Source organism: Notechis scutatus, chromosome 1 (assembly GCF_049901735.1).
Source record: "Notechis scutatus isolate UNSWTSFEM ecotype Mainland chromosome 1, rNotScu1.2, whole genome shotgun sequence".
NCBI lineage: Eukaryota > Metazoa > Chordata > Lepidosauria > Squamata > Elapidae > Notechis > Notechis scutatus.
In genome coordinates, this window is record NC_142009.1 from 129,101,043 (window position 1) to 129,116,949 (window position 15,907).

Consider the following 15,907-nt stretch of genomic DNA (forward strand, 5'->3'; position numbering starts at 1 on the left):
CTTGGTGGGCATGGCTTGGTGGGGGAAGGATACTGAAAAGTCTCCATTCCCTCCCCACTCCAGGGAAAGAGCAGGGCAACCAAAGAAGACCCAGCCAATCAGCTGGGACTCAGGAGACAGAGAATAGATAGGGGAGTGGCCAGTCAGAGGTGGTTCTCTGAACTACTCAGAATTTCCATGACCAGTTCTCCAGAACTGGTCAGAACCTGCTGAATACCACCTCTGATTTATTCCACAACACAGCACATGGTATTACCCTGATTACATATGAGCAATGCATGATGGGCAAAGTGATTGGTTGTGGTGCTCTCCCTCTTTATAACAGTACAGAAGAAAGGAGGAGGATCTTCCTGCAGAATTCTGTTCATCACCACTCAGCTTTGTCCATCCTTTCTCTTACACTCCATTCTGCTGCAACTTATTTCAATAATTTAAAACAAAAACAACCCTCCCTCCATCAGTGTCATGAATGGAACGGAACCATAAATTGCACTTTTATTTAAGGATTTCTTCTCCTTGTTTTCCTTCTTTCCACTAAGCAACAAGTGTTGACTCTTCAGCTTCTTTGCATTTATTCTGCTAGGGAACTAATGGACAGAATCAAATTGGTGTTGTTAGTTCCATGTTATACTATTTCAGCCTGTCATGCCATTCCTGTGCTCTGTTATTTCAGTCTAGTCGTAAATTGATACACTGTTAAAGTACTTAAAGACCTGCCAGTTGAGAGCACAACACTAATGCACAAAACTCACAGGCTACTGGTAGAGCAATTTAGGAAGACAGCAGCAAAATGGCAACCGATGAGGATGAGCGGGGACCAGAGGAAGGAAGCAGGTTCACATCAATCTGAAATGGCCGGTAAATGCCACTCTGACCTCATCCGCTACTAGACACCTGACTTAGCTCTAATGTGATGGGCGGTGAAGCACAACAGATCTTGTGCATTTGATGGCTGTCATTGGATGCTGTCAGCTTAAGGAGGGAAATACCACTTTACCATTAATGGGGGTAAAGATGACTTAAGTCTTTTGCTCGTGGATTGGGGACAAAAAAGAAATATTATGGGAACTCAGCAGAAAAAAACAATACTGTCAGGATGTGTTTATACAGGGACTAGGTCTTGCGCAAAAACCTTATTATGCTTTATTTGTTTTTTTAATATGTAGAATAGAATAGAATAGAATAGAATAGAATAGAATAGAATAGAATAGAATAGAATAGAATAGAATAGAATAGAATAGAATAGAATAGAACGAACGAATAGAAGATAGAATAGAATTCTTTTTTGGCCAAGTGTGGTTGGACACACAAGAAATTTGTCTTAGTGCAAATACTCTCAGTATACATAAAAGAAAAGATACATTCATCAAGAGTCAAGAATCATAAGGTACAACACTTAATAATAGTCATAGGGTACAATAAGCAATCAAATCATACTAGGAAACAGTCAATATAAATTGTAAGGATACAAGCGACAAAGTTACAGTCATATAGTCACAAGTGGGAGGGGATGGGTGATAAGGAGTGATGAGAAGATTAACAGTAATAGTAGTGTGGACTTTGTAATAGTTGAACAGTGTTGAGGGAATTATTTGTTTAGCAGAGTGATGGCGTATACTTTGGAGTAATGTATATACTTTGGAGTAATGTCAACATTTCTTTTGGGTGAAGAAACTGCACAAAACCATTTCTCTTTCTTATACAGGTAGTCCTTGACTTATAAAAGTTCATTTAGTGACTGTTCAAAGTTATAACGGCACTAAAAAAAGTGACTTACGACCATTTTCCACACTTATGACCGTTGCAGTATCTCCATGGTCATCTGATCAAAATTTGGATGCTTGGCAAGTGATTCATACTTATGACAGTTGCAGTGTCCCGGGATAATGTGATTACCTTTTGTGACCTTCTGTCAAGCAAAGTCAATGGGGAAGCCAGATTCACTTAACAACCATGTTACTAACTTAATAACTGCAATGATTCACTTAACAACTATGGAAAATAAGACAAAAACTAACTTAACAAATGTTTCACTTAGAAACAGAAGTTTTGAGCTCAATTGTGATCCTAAGTTGAGGATTACCTATATCTGCATTCAGAGAACATATAAGTTTCATACAATTTTTGCTTAAAACTATTTAACCTTCTCTAATCTTCTCTGGAAGGTTTCTAAAAATAGATTTATTGTGTTTGAAGTGTATACATTAATTTATTCTCTCTACAGAAGTGAAAAGGTTGTCATTTCTTTGTCTGAGTCTCATTTAGTTTTATATTAATGGGAAAATGCTACTGATTAACCTTTATAGTCTTTCAATTTAGGGTTTTGTGAAGAAACAAAACGAGAAAATACCTTACTTTTTCTCTCTTTTTTTTTACAGATTAGTAATCCTAATGTACCAAACTCCAATCCAATCTCTTTTATTTAGCAATGTGCACATATGTATATGCTTTTCCAGAATATATTAACAATATATGCCTTAATTTTTTTTAAATTTAGCCTATTCCTTCTTATTTATAAATATTAAATAATAGAAACAAAAGATTTCAGATGTCAGTCAATTTAGTTTAGTTTACTTAATTGTCATTGCACCTCGTACAATAAAATCAAACATGACCATCATGACCATGACCATGAAAATAAACACAAACACACATCCTTCACCTTTCACACATTGAACCAGAAACCCCCGACACCACACCAACACTGCACTATACAGCAGAATTCAAAAGAGCTGCTGCCCTGGGATAGAAGCTGTTTTTCAGCCTATTTGTCCTTGTTTTTATTATTCTGTACTGTCTGCCAGGTGGTAATAGTTCAAAAAAAGGGTTCCCAGGATGAGATGGATCTTTGAGAATGCTTTGAACCTTCTTAAGGCAGCGGGAGCTATAAAGCTCTTCCAAAGAGGGGAGAGGGCAACCCATGATCTTCTGGGTAATGACGTTAACCCTCTGGAGTGTTGTCCTATCTGCCACTGTGCAATTGGCAAACCATACAGAGGTGCAGTATGTTAAAATGCTCTCTATGGTGCAGCGGTAGAAGGTCACCAGCAGTTTTCCATGCAGTTGTTGTTTTCTTAAAAGTCTCAGGTAGTATAATGAATAACTGCTTGTTATTATTAGGCTGGTTGTGGCAAGTCCATTTAGGTTAAATGTGTGGAAGCATTGGCTCTCTAGGTGTTGGTGCACTCCAATTCCCATTAGCCTCAATTTTAGCCCATAGAAGGGGAAGATCAGTGGATGGCCAAGAATCAGAAATGCACAGGGAAGGGCCCTATTTTCTCATCACAGAGCTTTACATGGCATTAAGCCAGGTTGTTTGGGGGACACCTCTCCCCAATTACATCTACCCATCCCATCAGTTCTGGAAGGAGGACCATGTTGCAGGGTCCTGTCTGCTAAGGAATTTCATCTTACACGGGGGGGGGGGGGGGGGGGGGGGGGGCGGGGGGGGGGGGGGGGGGGGGAGGGGGGGGGGGGGGGGGCGGGGGGGGGGGGCGGGGGGCGGGGGGGGGGGGGGGGGGGGGGGGGGCGGCGGGGGGGGGGGGGGGGGGGGGGGGGGGGGGGGGGGGGGGGGGGGGGGGGGGGGGGGGGGGGGGGGGGGGGGGGGGGGGGGGGGGGGGCCGGGGGGGGGGGGGGGGGGCGCGGGGGGGGGGGGGGGGGGGGGGGGGGGGGGGGGGGGGGGGCGGCGGGGGGGGGGGGGGCCCCCGGCCCCGCCGCGACACACAAGATGATCCCTTTCTGCCATAACCACCTTCTCTTAAGAATATCAACCCCTGCCCCAGGGGGGGGGGGGGGGGGGGGGGGGGGGGGGGGGGGGGGGGGGGGGGGGGGGGGGGGGGGGGGGGGGGGGGGGGGGGGGGGGGGGGGGGGGGGGGGGGGGGGGGGGGGGGGGGGGGGGGGGGGGGGGGGGGGGGGGGGGGGGGGGGGGGGGGGGGGGGGGGGGGGGGGGGGGGGGGGGGGGGGGGGGGGGGGGGGGGGGGGGGGGGGGGGGGGGGGGGGGGGGGGGGGGGGGGGGGGGGGGGGGGGGGGGGGGGGGGGGGGGGGGGGGGGGGGGGGGGGGGGGGGGGGGGGGGGGGGGGGGGGGGGGGGGGGGGGGGGGGGGGGGGGGGGGGGGGGGGGGGGGGGGGGGGGGGGGGGGGGGGGGGGGGGGGGGGGGGGGGGGGGGGGGGGGGGGGGGGGGGGGGGGGGGGGGGGGGGGGGGGGGGGGGGGGGGGGGGGGGGGGGGGGGGGGGGGGGGGGGGGGGGGGGGGGGGGGGGGGGGGGGGGGGGGGGGGGGGGGGGGGGGGGGGGGGGGGGGGGGGGGGGGGGGGGGGGGGGGGGGGGGGGGGGGGGGGGGGGGGGGGGGGGGGGGGGGGGGGGGGGGGGGGGGGGGGGGGGGGGGGGGGGGGGGGGGGGGGGGGGGGGGGGGGGGGGGGGGGGGGGGGGGGGGGGGGGGGGGGGGGGGGGGGGGGGGGGGGGGGGGGGGGGGGGGGGGGGGGGGGGGGGGGGGGGGGGGGGGGGGGGGGGGGGGGGGGGGGGGGGGGGGGGGGGGGGGGGGGGGGGGGGGGGGGGGGGGGGGGGGGGGGGGGGGGGGGGGGGGGGGGGGGGGGGGGGGGGGGGGGGGTAAGATTAGCTGATAGATGGATAGATGATGGATAGATGAGAGATGATGGACAGATGATGGAGAGATGGATGGATGATGGAGAGATGGATGGATGGATGGATCGATAGGTAGAGATAGATGGATAGATAGATAGATAGATAGATAGATAGATAGATAGATAGATAGATAGATATGGATAGGTAGGTAGGTCGGTAGGTAGCCAGGCAGGCAGGCAGGCAGGCAGCAGGAAATGCTAAGATGCCCATATCCTTGTAACCCAATTTGTTGCATTGATGAGCCATGTAACTGGCAATTCTTAATAATAGTTCCACCTGAAAAGCGGTGCTGACATTGAAAGGGAGAGATTGTTACTGACTCTAAAGGGTTTTGTAACTCATCACCAATACTTTGAATGGAGTCAAGCCATCCAGGGGGAACCGGTCTAACAGATTGTGTGGACAATGACTCCATATGCCCACCTAAGTCAAGACAACTTTCTTTACAGCATTTATGTACAACTATAAAACATCTGCATTTTTTAAGTTATTATTTCTGCCTGATAGGAGGTGAGAAGAAGGATAAGGTAAGGTGACCCCAGAATCAGTTTGGCATCTATTTTCAGAAGGTGTTTATTAAAATGCACAAAAGGAAAAATCACAAAGCAGAGAAACAAAGCAGAGAATTAACAGGGGAAAGAATAGTTATTGCAGGTTCAGTAAATCTGTTATTTAAAAAGAAGTTGTCAAAACTCTAAAAATAAGACATTAGTTTAGATTTCACAGGTGTAAGGTCATTTCTTTCAGTCACCGGAGATTCCAGCATTCCCTGTATTTACATTCTCTTAACAAAACGGTCTGGAAAACAAGCACATTTCTTAATGAGAAAGTTACATTTCATAAATAAAATTCTACCTAAATGGGTTCTTTAATTATACTTTACATAAATTCTCATTACATCTCTCAAAAGAATTCCTCTGCATGACAGAAAAAAAGGAATATATGGAAAAAGCAGTGATTCAAAAAATTCTCTAGGGATTTGCACGGAAAGAATAATAATTTCTTTGAGGATAATTATTTCAAAGACAATTGCAGAACTTGATTGATTTGGGGAAATGGAGAAATATAGTAGCTGGGAAAGCAGCTGTAGACACCTGTCTTCGAAGTATACAGTGAAAGACATTACAATTTTCAGATAGGAATGAAGTCTGTATCTTATAGTAAAATCCACTGCACCACCAAAAGTAATTCAGTGGATAGTTTATATTACATGATTGTCTTATAGATACCATCACACACGTACCCATATAGAAATCCTACACATGACTACTCAAAAATATATGCAATACAATGCAGTGAGCCGTGTACAGATCTGTACATTGGGGAAACAAAACAACCACTTAATAAACACACGGCACATAGGAGAACATAGGAGAACAAACCCATCAGGACAAGATTCAGCAGTCCTCCATTTAAAAGACAAAGGCCATTCTTTTGAAGACAGCAAACCCCATATTTTGGACAGAGAGGACTGTTGATTTGAAAGAGGGGTCAAAGAGGCCATCTATGTCAAAATTGGCTCAGGAAATCTGGGAGTTGATGTCCACAAGTCATAAAGGGCCCTACCCTAGAAGACTTTCAGCCTCTTGGGGATGAGGTACTTTCATTCAGCAAAGCATTTGCTTTGGAAAAGGAATAGCTTCTAAGGAGGGATATTTAAACTAACTGATACCTGGACTGAGTGACTTTTCTACCAGATGAAGCCTGTGGTTATCATGAGGTTGAATCATAAGAATAACAACTTTTGATGCCAATTGAAGCCATAGGGGTATCTGCCCAGGTGTTTTGCTTAGAAGAATGGCCAGCAAAAGGAGAATGTGCCATAAATGGACATCTTGCTCTTTTTTCCCCCCTCTTTACTTCTAATGAAGACATCTTAGCTCTTTAAAGCAAATACAGGTAGAAATTATGGGCTGACCCTCTGCCTTGGAATATAGTGGGACAGAGTTGTATATTATTTCTTACTTGACAGAAAAGTGCTCCTTCAAAGCAATCTGTTCCTAAAATACATCATGGTACTTTAAATCAGATTAGATCCTCACTAAACAGATGAACACAACAGCAGCTTCCATCTATCTCTACATCCATTACAAGTACTTTTAATTTAGAGCAAATCAAAATGTGACCTGGCCAGAGATTCAAAAATATAAGCTATATATTAGTTGTTTTAACCGTACTGTATTTATAGCTATAGTATACAGGTAGTCCTCAATTTATGGTCACAATTGAGTGCAAAATTTATGTTGTTAAGTGAGACATTTGTTAAGTGAGTTTTGGGCCATTTAACAACCTTTCTTGCCACATTTGTTAAGTAAATCTCTGCAGTTGTTAAATTAGTAACATGGTTGTTAAGTGAATCTGGCTTCCCCCTTGACTTTGCTTATCAGATCACAAAAAAGGGATCGTGTGACTCCGGGAATCTGCAACCGTCATAAATACAAGTCAGTTGTCAACCATCGAAATGTAAATCACATGACCATGGGGATGCTAGTCATGCCATTCTCTTCAGTGCCATTGTAACTTCAAACGATCACTAAGTGAACTGTTGTAAGTTGAGGACTAACCATACTGTAGCTACACTACAGCTACACTATATCATACAATGTTATTTACATAGGATAGATTTGATAGAGATGACAGAATTTGGCCTTCATTTAAGCATTATCATTGTGAATATATTTCCCTGTCTAGCTTCTCTTGATCAAGGCTGTGCATTTCCATACTCTTTAATTACTTTTTATTTGGGGAGAACATGACACAAATGTATCAGAGTTTGTTGCAGAAATCACATCCAGAAAGCAGACACAGATAACTGATTCAGCAGGATTCATTAACTATATATATGTATGTATGTATGTATGTATGTGTGTGTATATATATATATATATATATATATATATATATATATATATATATATATATATATATATATATATATATATATATATAACACACACACATATATGGTGTTCGCTTGGTTCGGTATTTTCCCACGTCATTGTAGTTCTTTTAAAGTTGTAGCAACGTTTCAGCAGAATATCATCTGCCATCATCAGGCTTCTGTATTGTGTCCGCTTGGGTCAGATTTTTACAGTGGTTTCAGATTTAAATTTGGGGCAGCCTATTGCTGTGCCAGAATGGTTTTTCTTCATCCTGATTGGTTGGGAGTCTTGGTCTGTGTTTATTGGTCTCGAGTTTGCTGTGTTCTGCTTGATGGGTGTCTCTGATATCTTCTGTCTGTTTTTGGCTCTTTTTGTATCTTGATTGGCTGGCAGCATTGTGTTACTTTAATGGAGGCCTTTAGTGCAGCTTGGCTTGGGTAAATGGACGGCTATCATTAGTTAGGAAGCTGGGTTTCATCTGGGTGCCTGGTTGGGGTGTGTTTGAGCTGGAGGTATCAGGGGATCTGTTTGTGCCCAGGTGTTTGCCTGGCTTGTGGTGTGGAGATTTTTTGTTTGTGAGTGCAGGCTTCCAAATGATTGACAGCCTGGTGGAATCATCTCTTCTGTTCATGCTTTCTGGTCTTTTTCAATCTCTATGGCTTCTCTGATGACTCTGTGGCTAGGGTTTTACATAGTGGCCAGGGTTTTGGTGCCATTGAAGTTGATGCTATGACCTGTAGCTTCCATGTGTTGGACTAGTGAGGAAGTGTGTTCCAGCTTTTGACTGCATTTTGTGTTCATCCAGGCGGGTACTTATTCTTCTATTGGTCTGTCCAATGTATGTGGCCGGGCATGATGCACAGGGGACTTCGTATACGCCTTGGTTTTCCAGGTCAATTTTATCTTTGGGGTTGCTAAGGATGGCTGCTATTTTTCTGTCTGTTTTGAAGGCAGTCCTGATGTGATGTCTGTGTAGTACCTTACTACATGTGTATATATATACTACTATGTGTATATATACTATATATATGTATATATACTATATATATACTATATATATATATATATATATATATATATATATATATATATATATATATATATATATATATATATATATATATATATATAATAACACATGAAGTAAATTTACAATACCAACAGCAGATTCTTCCAATGTGGTAACAGTTACAGGCAAAAACACAAGCAGAGGAGAGAACAGCAGAGAACAGTTTCAGTTTTGATTCAGAGTTGCAGTCCAGTTTGCAGCTTCAGAGCTCAGAGCTTAATACAGAGCCACGCCCAAGCTCCTTCCAGTTTCAGTTTCCAAACAGTCCTCTTTGGCTGACTTAGTTGCTATGCTTATTCATTGACTGACCTAGTTACCATGCCTCTGCCAATTCATGAATATTCTGACAAAATAGAAAACTGGTTCAGTCTGAATTCAACTCTGATTGCAACAAAGGGAAACTTAATATATTATAAGGAATATACCGTTACTTCCCTTAACACGGGTAGGTTGAGGTTTGGCATACAGAGCTAGATAAATAAAGGCACACTCCTATCCATGTCTAATATGTTCATACAGCTTTTCCTACCTTCATTATTTTTATAATACATCAAGGAAGTTAACACATCTAATATTGCATCTAATAACTAATATAATATCCAGCTGGCTTTCATGGATAAACTGCAACTAGAAGTCACAATCTCCTGGTTTCTGGCCTGGTGTCTTAATCAGAAACTGACTCTGACAAATATTGAGCAAAAGTCACATTTCACTGTAAATAAATGCACTAAAAAGAACAGTTACTTTTAGCAATGGTTTTATCCGGTGCTTCTGTTCAGACCTCTTTCTCCTTTAAATCTAGTCTGATTAAAGTCTATGCAGGATTCTGACCTGAAATCATTTTAGAATCACAAGTCTGCAGATTGCTGAGCTAATGAAATGAAAACCCTGCACAGAAGCATTGGCTTGAGTGTAAATTGAATTCCACCCTGCTGTTTTTCCCTGGCATGTTGAGATAACTCCAAAATCTATTTACTTTTGCATTGTAAAAATGAAAATGATAATGATGAACAGCGCAGGATGATCTCGAAGATGGGGGTGTGATAAAAAATTGTAAAGCCCTTTGCATAACAATATCGTTGCTTTTGGAGAAACACAATCTCTGTGCGTTCTCTCTTTGTATCCATACATATTTATCAGGGCTGTGCAGAGATCTGGATTCCAAAGGAGAAAACTTGATTTAGAGCATGCATAGGCATGCAAGTTGCACCTATTGGCACCTCCTCAGATCAAACATATATTTCCCTGTGGTTTATAGAGTTATGGACAGATGTCAGATCAGATGTCACATGCACACCCAAGATCACCTTTTCTCCTTCAGATCTAGATCTTTGCTTAGCTGAACATAATAAAAGAAAGAAAGAAAGAAAGAAAGAAAGAAAGAAAGAAAGAAAGAAAGAAAGAAAGAAAGAAAGAAAGAGAGAGAGAGAGAGAAGAAAGAGAGAGGAGAGAGAAGAAAAAGAAAAGAAAGGAAAGGAAAGAAAAAAGAAGGAGAGAGAGAGAGGAGAGAGAAGTGAGAGAGAGAGAGAGAGAAAGAAGAAAAATAAAGAAAAGAGAGAAAGAGAAAGAAAAAAGAAAGAATAAGGAAAAAGAAAGAAATGAAGGAAGGGAGAGAGAGAGAGAGAGAATGAAAAAGAAGGAAAGGAAGGGAGGAATGTATTTGTACATATACCCACAGATGTAGCATTACTGTTTTATATCTACAGGGCAAAAGTAAATTTTGCTGAGACTTATGACCAGAGTTTCATTTTCTTTTACCTGCAGCTTGTGATAAACCAAGAAGAAAGATTATTTTACAGCTATGAATACTAATGAGTTATTCTCATCGATACTATAATTCAGATTATGCTATGATATTTTTTTAATCTGACCAATTACCAGAACCTGCCAAGCCTATGAAAACTTTCATAAGACCCACTCCACAATAGTAAAGACCAAAGAAAGATTAATGGAGAATTCGTAGGTAATTTTGAAATGAAGGAATGCCATTGTGACGAAATATAATTCAAAAATATAGTTTCCCCTACATTTCATTGGGAAATCTTAAAGTAATATTTTAAAAAGTCACGATGGTAGAAGAGATAAAGTAAAATGTGGGTGCCTCTTCATTTGTGTGCTGTTTCCTGAACAAAATCTTTTCTCAGCTGAATTTGTTCCCCAGACCTCTAGTGAAGGTATCAGTGGCCTAAAAGCCTAAAAATATTATTAGGATTATGATTATTGGCTCGTGATGTATTTGGAAATACTGGCGTTGAATACAATACCAGGAATGTTGTAATAGGTGATAATGGAGGAATGACGGAATCTATTGTATAATTGCTATCACTGGCCAATAGCTATTCAAGAGGGAGACGTATAAAAACCATTCGTTTATGCAAATTGCAGCTTGTAGATCTAGTAAAAGGGAAAATGACCGAGATGCACCCAACATCAGTTAACGACACCATTGTTCAGATTTCATCAGATACAATGGACCTATGGTAGCATTAGTGCTCATTGATTTCTTTATTACTTGAAACAACATCAATCTGGTATTCTTCCCTGCATTTTCATGGGTTATATTTCATCCATGAATGTGTTTCTCCTGACTGATTTTTCAAATATTTCTGCATTTCTAAAAACTCATGATATCAACGAGGAAAATTACATATGGAAAGGATGATCTAAGGAATAATGCACTAAAAAAGGGGAAACAATTATGCCCTTTCCTGGACAGGGAGTCTCTATGCTCGGTCACTCATGCCTTGGTCATCTCCTGATTGAACTATTGCAATGTGCTCTACATGGGACTATCCTTGGAAAGTGTCTGGAAGCTTTACCTGGGGCAGAGTGAAGCTGTGTGCACCGTACTGGGTGCCCAAAGAAGGGCACATATAACACCCTTGATCCACAAACTACACTAGGTACCAGTTTTCTTCTAGGTACAATTCAAGGTATTGGTCATAACCTTATAAAGCCCTTCATGGCACGGGGCAGGTTACCTACAGGACTGGTGTCACCCACTCTCATCATTCATCCCTTCTCAGTTGATCAGGCAGGGAAGACATGCCATAGACCCTGCCGAAGAATTTTGACTGGGGGGATCTAGGAAGAGAGCGTTCTCTGGGGCTGCCCCCATTTTGTGCAACATCCTGCCCCCAGAGGTGAAGAAAGCTCCCAATCTCTTGCCCTTCCACAAAGGGGACAAAACTTGACTCGGTGGCCTTGCGTGGAAGGCACAAAGGACCTTGCACCTGTTAGGTTGACTAGTCCCTTGAGAAATACTCCCACCTTTAATAATCCAATGTTAAAAAGCAATTTTAAAATGTGTTTGATTATCATTATCCTAGAATTAAATTTTTTTTAACCCTGATTTAATTTTGCAATCTTAATGTTAATTTTATTCATTATTATATATGATATTGTACAACACCCAGGGCGTCATGGGCAGTTTAGAAATATGAAATATAAATAAATAAATAGCATGCCAATTTCACTGTGAAATTTCTACAGTCATATAAATAGAAGGAATCTGTCAGGTTTTCTCAGTCTGAGTTTGAATTTGCTGAAATAAAAACCAGAAATCTACGGTATTAGTACAATCACAGTGTCATTTCTGTAGGGTAGATGTGTTGAGCTGGCCTGCCCAGTATAGTACCCTGCCATAATAATGTTCTTTGGAAATTTGCTATCATGGAGAAATATTTGACACCCACAGGTATAATTCTATGCTCTTTTAGAAATTTCAGGTGCCAACTCAGAGCTGGATGATGTTGAAGGACAAGAAAATTATACATATTGTCTGGATGTCATCATATATACAATTTCAAGATAAATTTAATTTTTTCATAAAAACCTGGAAAAATGTTATAAAATGCTTTCATATATAGGCTTGGGTGCCTGCTCAAATTATCTGAAATTTATACTTCCTAGTTCAGATGAAGTAGTGAAATATAAAATATACTATGAGGCTTTGTTACATTGTCCTATGCTATTAGAAAATGAATATGATCCTATAGAAAATAAAAGAAGATTAATGCTTCTGAATTATTCAGAAATTTGTATCTTCAATAATTTGTACAAAATGCATCAATGTATGGCAGATATTCTCCAGATATATCATAGTAATAGTCCTTGCAAATGTCTTATGTATCTTGCCACAAACTACACAGAATAACAGAGTTAGAAGGAACCTTGGAGGTCTTCTAGTCCAACTCCCTTCTCAAGCAGAAACCCTACATTATATCAGACAAATGGTTGTTCAATCTCTTCTTAAAAACCTCCAGTGTTGGAGCCTCTTCCAACTTCTGGAGACAAGTTGTTTCACTGATTAATTGTTCTAGCTAATATTTCTAATCTTCTTTTATTTTCAAGAGAAAATTTCTTTTTAGTTCTAGGTTCGTTCTCTCCATCCAATGCTTCTTTCCCACCTTCAGTATTTTGGAAAATAGGTTGACCCCCTTCTTTGTTGCAGCAACTTAGATATTGGCATTATCACACCCTAGTCCTTCCTTTCATTAAACTAGACATATCCAATTCCCCATTCTTAATATGTTCTCCAGTCCCCTAATCCCCTACACGATTTAAGGGAGACAAAAGTTATTTGATTTTTTCCTTCCATTGTTTATTTCAAAACGTGTACCTTCCTGCCTTATATGTTTCTAGAATCTGAAGACTTATCTCCAGAAATTGAGACTTGAGGTGCTGCCATTTCTCATGTGTTGTCTCCAGAATATGGACCAATGCCAGCACAGACATTACAGAAGAACTGTTGCTTTTACTGAGGTATGGAAACCACATGAAGCCCGTTAGTTTTAGTGATAAGATCAAGGCCATTTTCCTGAGTGATTGAACCATTATGTTTCCATTACCTTTCCACACATCTTCAAACTCATGTATTTCAGAGGAACATGAAGAGCAGCTTTAAGTTAACCCAAACTATTTAACTTTAAGAATATATGTATTTGGCAATGAAAGATCAGATTTTTCCAGTGATGGCAAAGCATGGAATAATTTCAGAGAAGAGCTGCCTTAAGGGATTTCTTATAAAGCCCCTTCAGGTACAACCTATCTCTCCTGAAAATATTAATATGAAGGTCTTTCATCTATGGTAATTTGTTGGGTTGATCAGGAAGAAATATTCAGACACACAAATGTTCACATCTCAACCACCTATATTCTCACTTCTAGAAACTTTTTTTTTTAATTTCATTACATAGATCTGACCACCTATTTGGCAGAATTGGGGAAATTGTAATCTTGCGCATAGAAAAACATACAGTATTTTATTAAAATGCTACTGTTTCTATGCTTTCAGGTACACAGAGTTCCCAGGATAGAAGAAGCAAATGTACTTCCAAATAATGTCAAGGTGCAGACAAGAAGAGGTTCTTCTAAACTCCGTATCAATCTGCATGATTTATAGCAAGGGTTCCCCGCAAATCATTCCTTCTCAGAAAATGGAAAAATATGATTTGTGTTGGGTCTCAGTGCTGTTTGGAATGGGGCCAGTCCCGCCATTAAGCAGTGTGAGGCCTGTGCCCCAGGCAGATTTTAGAGGACATTAATGTGCAGTTATTTAATTTGTTACAACTGTATTATTCTTGCCAAAAAAAGGGATGCTTGTGGGATTTTCTGCATTGTGTGCCAAAGCTAACTTGGCTTTTGCTACTAACACCTTGACTTGGCTAGATTTGGGAAGGAAAGAGATGCTTTGTAAGCTTTGCCTTAGGCAGCAAAACATCTTAGGTGAATACTGGTTTGGAGCAGCTTATGTATAATAATTCTTTTTGAGTCTGGAACAAAAAGGAGGGCAGATTAAATACTAAATATTGCTTTTTATATTCTGTAGCACATGTAAGAACATGTTTGGACTAGTGGTTAAGGCACTAGGTGAGAAACCAGAAAACCATGAGTTCTAGTATCTTTCTTTTATGTATACTGAGAGCATTTGCACCAAGACAAATTCCTTGTGTGTCCAATCACACTTGGCCAATAAAAGAATTCTACTCATAGTCTTGTCTTAGGCATGAAAGTTAACTAGGTGACTCTGGTTATTTTCCCTCTCTAAGTCCAGGAAGTCAACCTCAGGCAAAACCCTTTTTGGTCAATTCTTGTTGCAACCAATGGATCAACACTCAATTGATCTAAAATCATAAATATAAACAAACAAAATATAATAAAATAAAATAATAAGTTAAAAAGCAGACCCTGCACTTGCAGGAAAATGTGTTTCTGCATTGCTGGTATTTCTGCTATGCAGCCTAAAATCTAGGAGCAGTAAAGTTCTATCAAGATTGATAGCCTATGCAACAGGGTGTCAAAAAACCACACACCAAAAGGCAGTTGTGGCAATGCAACTGAGGCCCCATCCTCTTGTATGCATGTTGACAATACGTAGATATGCAAAGTGATGAGCTTTGATCACACTGCTGTGGCTACCATCTTGAGTTTTTTTTTTACCTCCTCCACAAACACCCCTGTTAGCCAGCAATTAAAATTAGTTCCTTCTCCTTCGACCTAACTTCTTCTAAGTTGACCTAAATCAGTCCTTCTAAGTTGACCTAAATCAGTGGACCATCCTCACCTCCAATGGCACTAAATTCCACAGTTCAACCACAGTATTCTGTAAGCCATCCTGAACATCTCTGAAGTTAGTTTTATAGGGAAACCTTGATTTCTAACTTATGTTTTCTTTCTAATTGCATTGCCATTATCATGCATGTTTTTATATATACAGTATTTATCTCTTTCTTTACTTCAAGTGAAAGTGTTCCAGATTCCAAGTATAACCCTTTTTCATAGGGTTGGCTTTTTGGCCCCCACCTAAGTAAAGCTCTTAACCAGGTACTTGTTATCCCCATTTTTTTTTTCAGTTGAGAGTTAATTTTATAGCAATAGCGCTATTTTCAAAAAATGACATTTCTTGTGAAAAACCTACTTGGAATATTGTGGAAACACCACAGAGTGTAAATATTCTAACCACACCCACATCTATTTAAGAGATAACTGGTTGAGTAATTCTAAATGCTCGTTCAGCAGTTGTATTAAAAGGCTAACACCAAAAAGGATGATGGCAAGTTCTTCCTGTCTTAACCAATATGGTGACTGACTGACTGACTGGAATGAATGAATGAATGAGTGAATGAATGAATGAATGAATGAAATGAATGAATGAATGAATGAATGAATGAATGAATGCAGGGGTGGGCTTCAAAAATTTTAGCAAAGGATTCTCTGCCCAGTTGGTGGGTGGGGGTGGCCATGGTGGGCATGGCCTAGTTGGCCTTCTGCCCCATGGCAGAGTGTGTGTTTTTGCCCTCCCCGGGCTCTGGAGGCT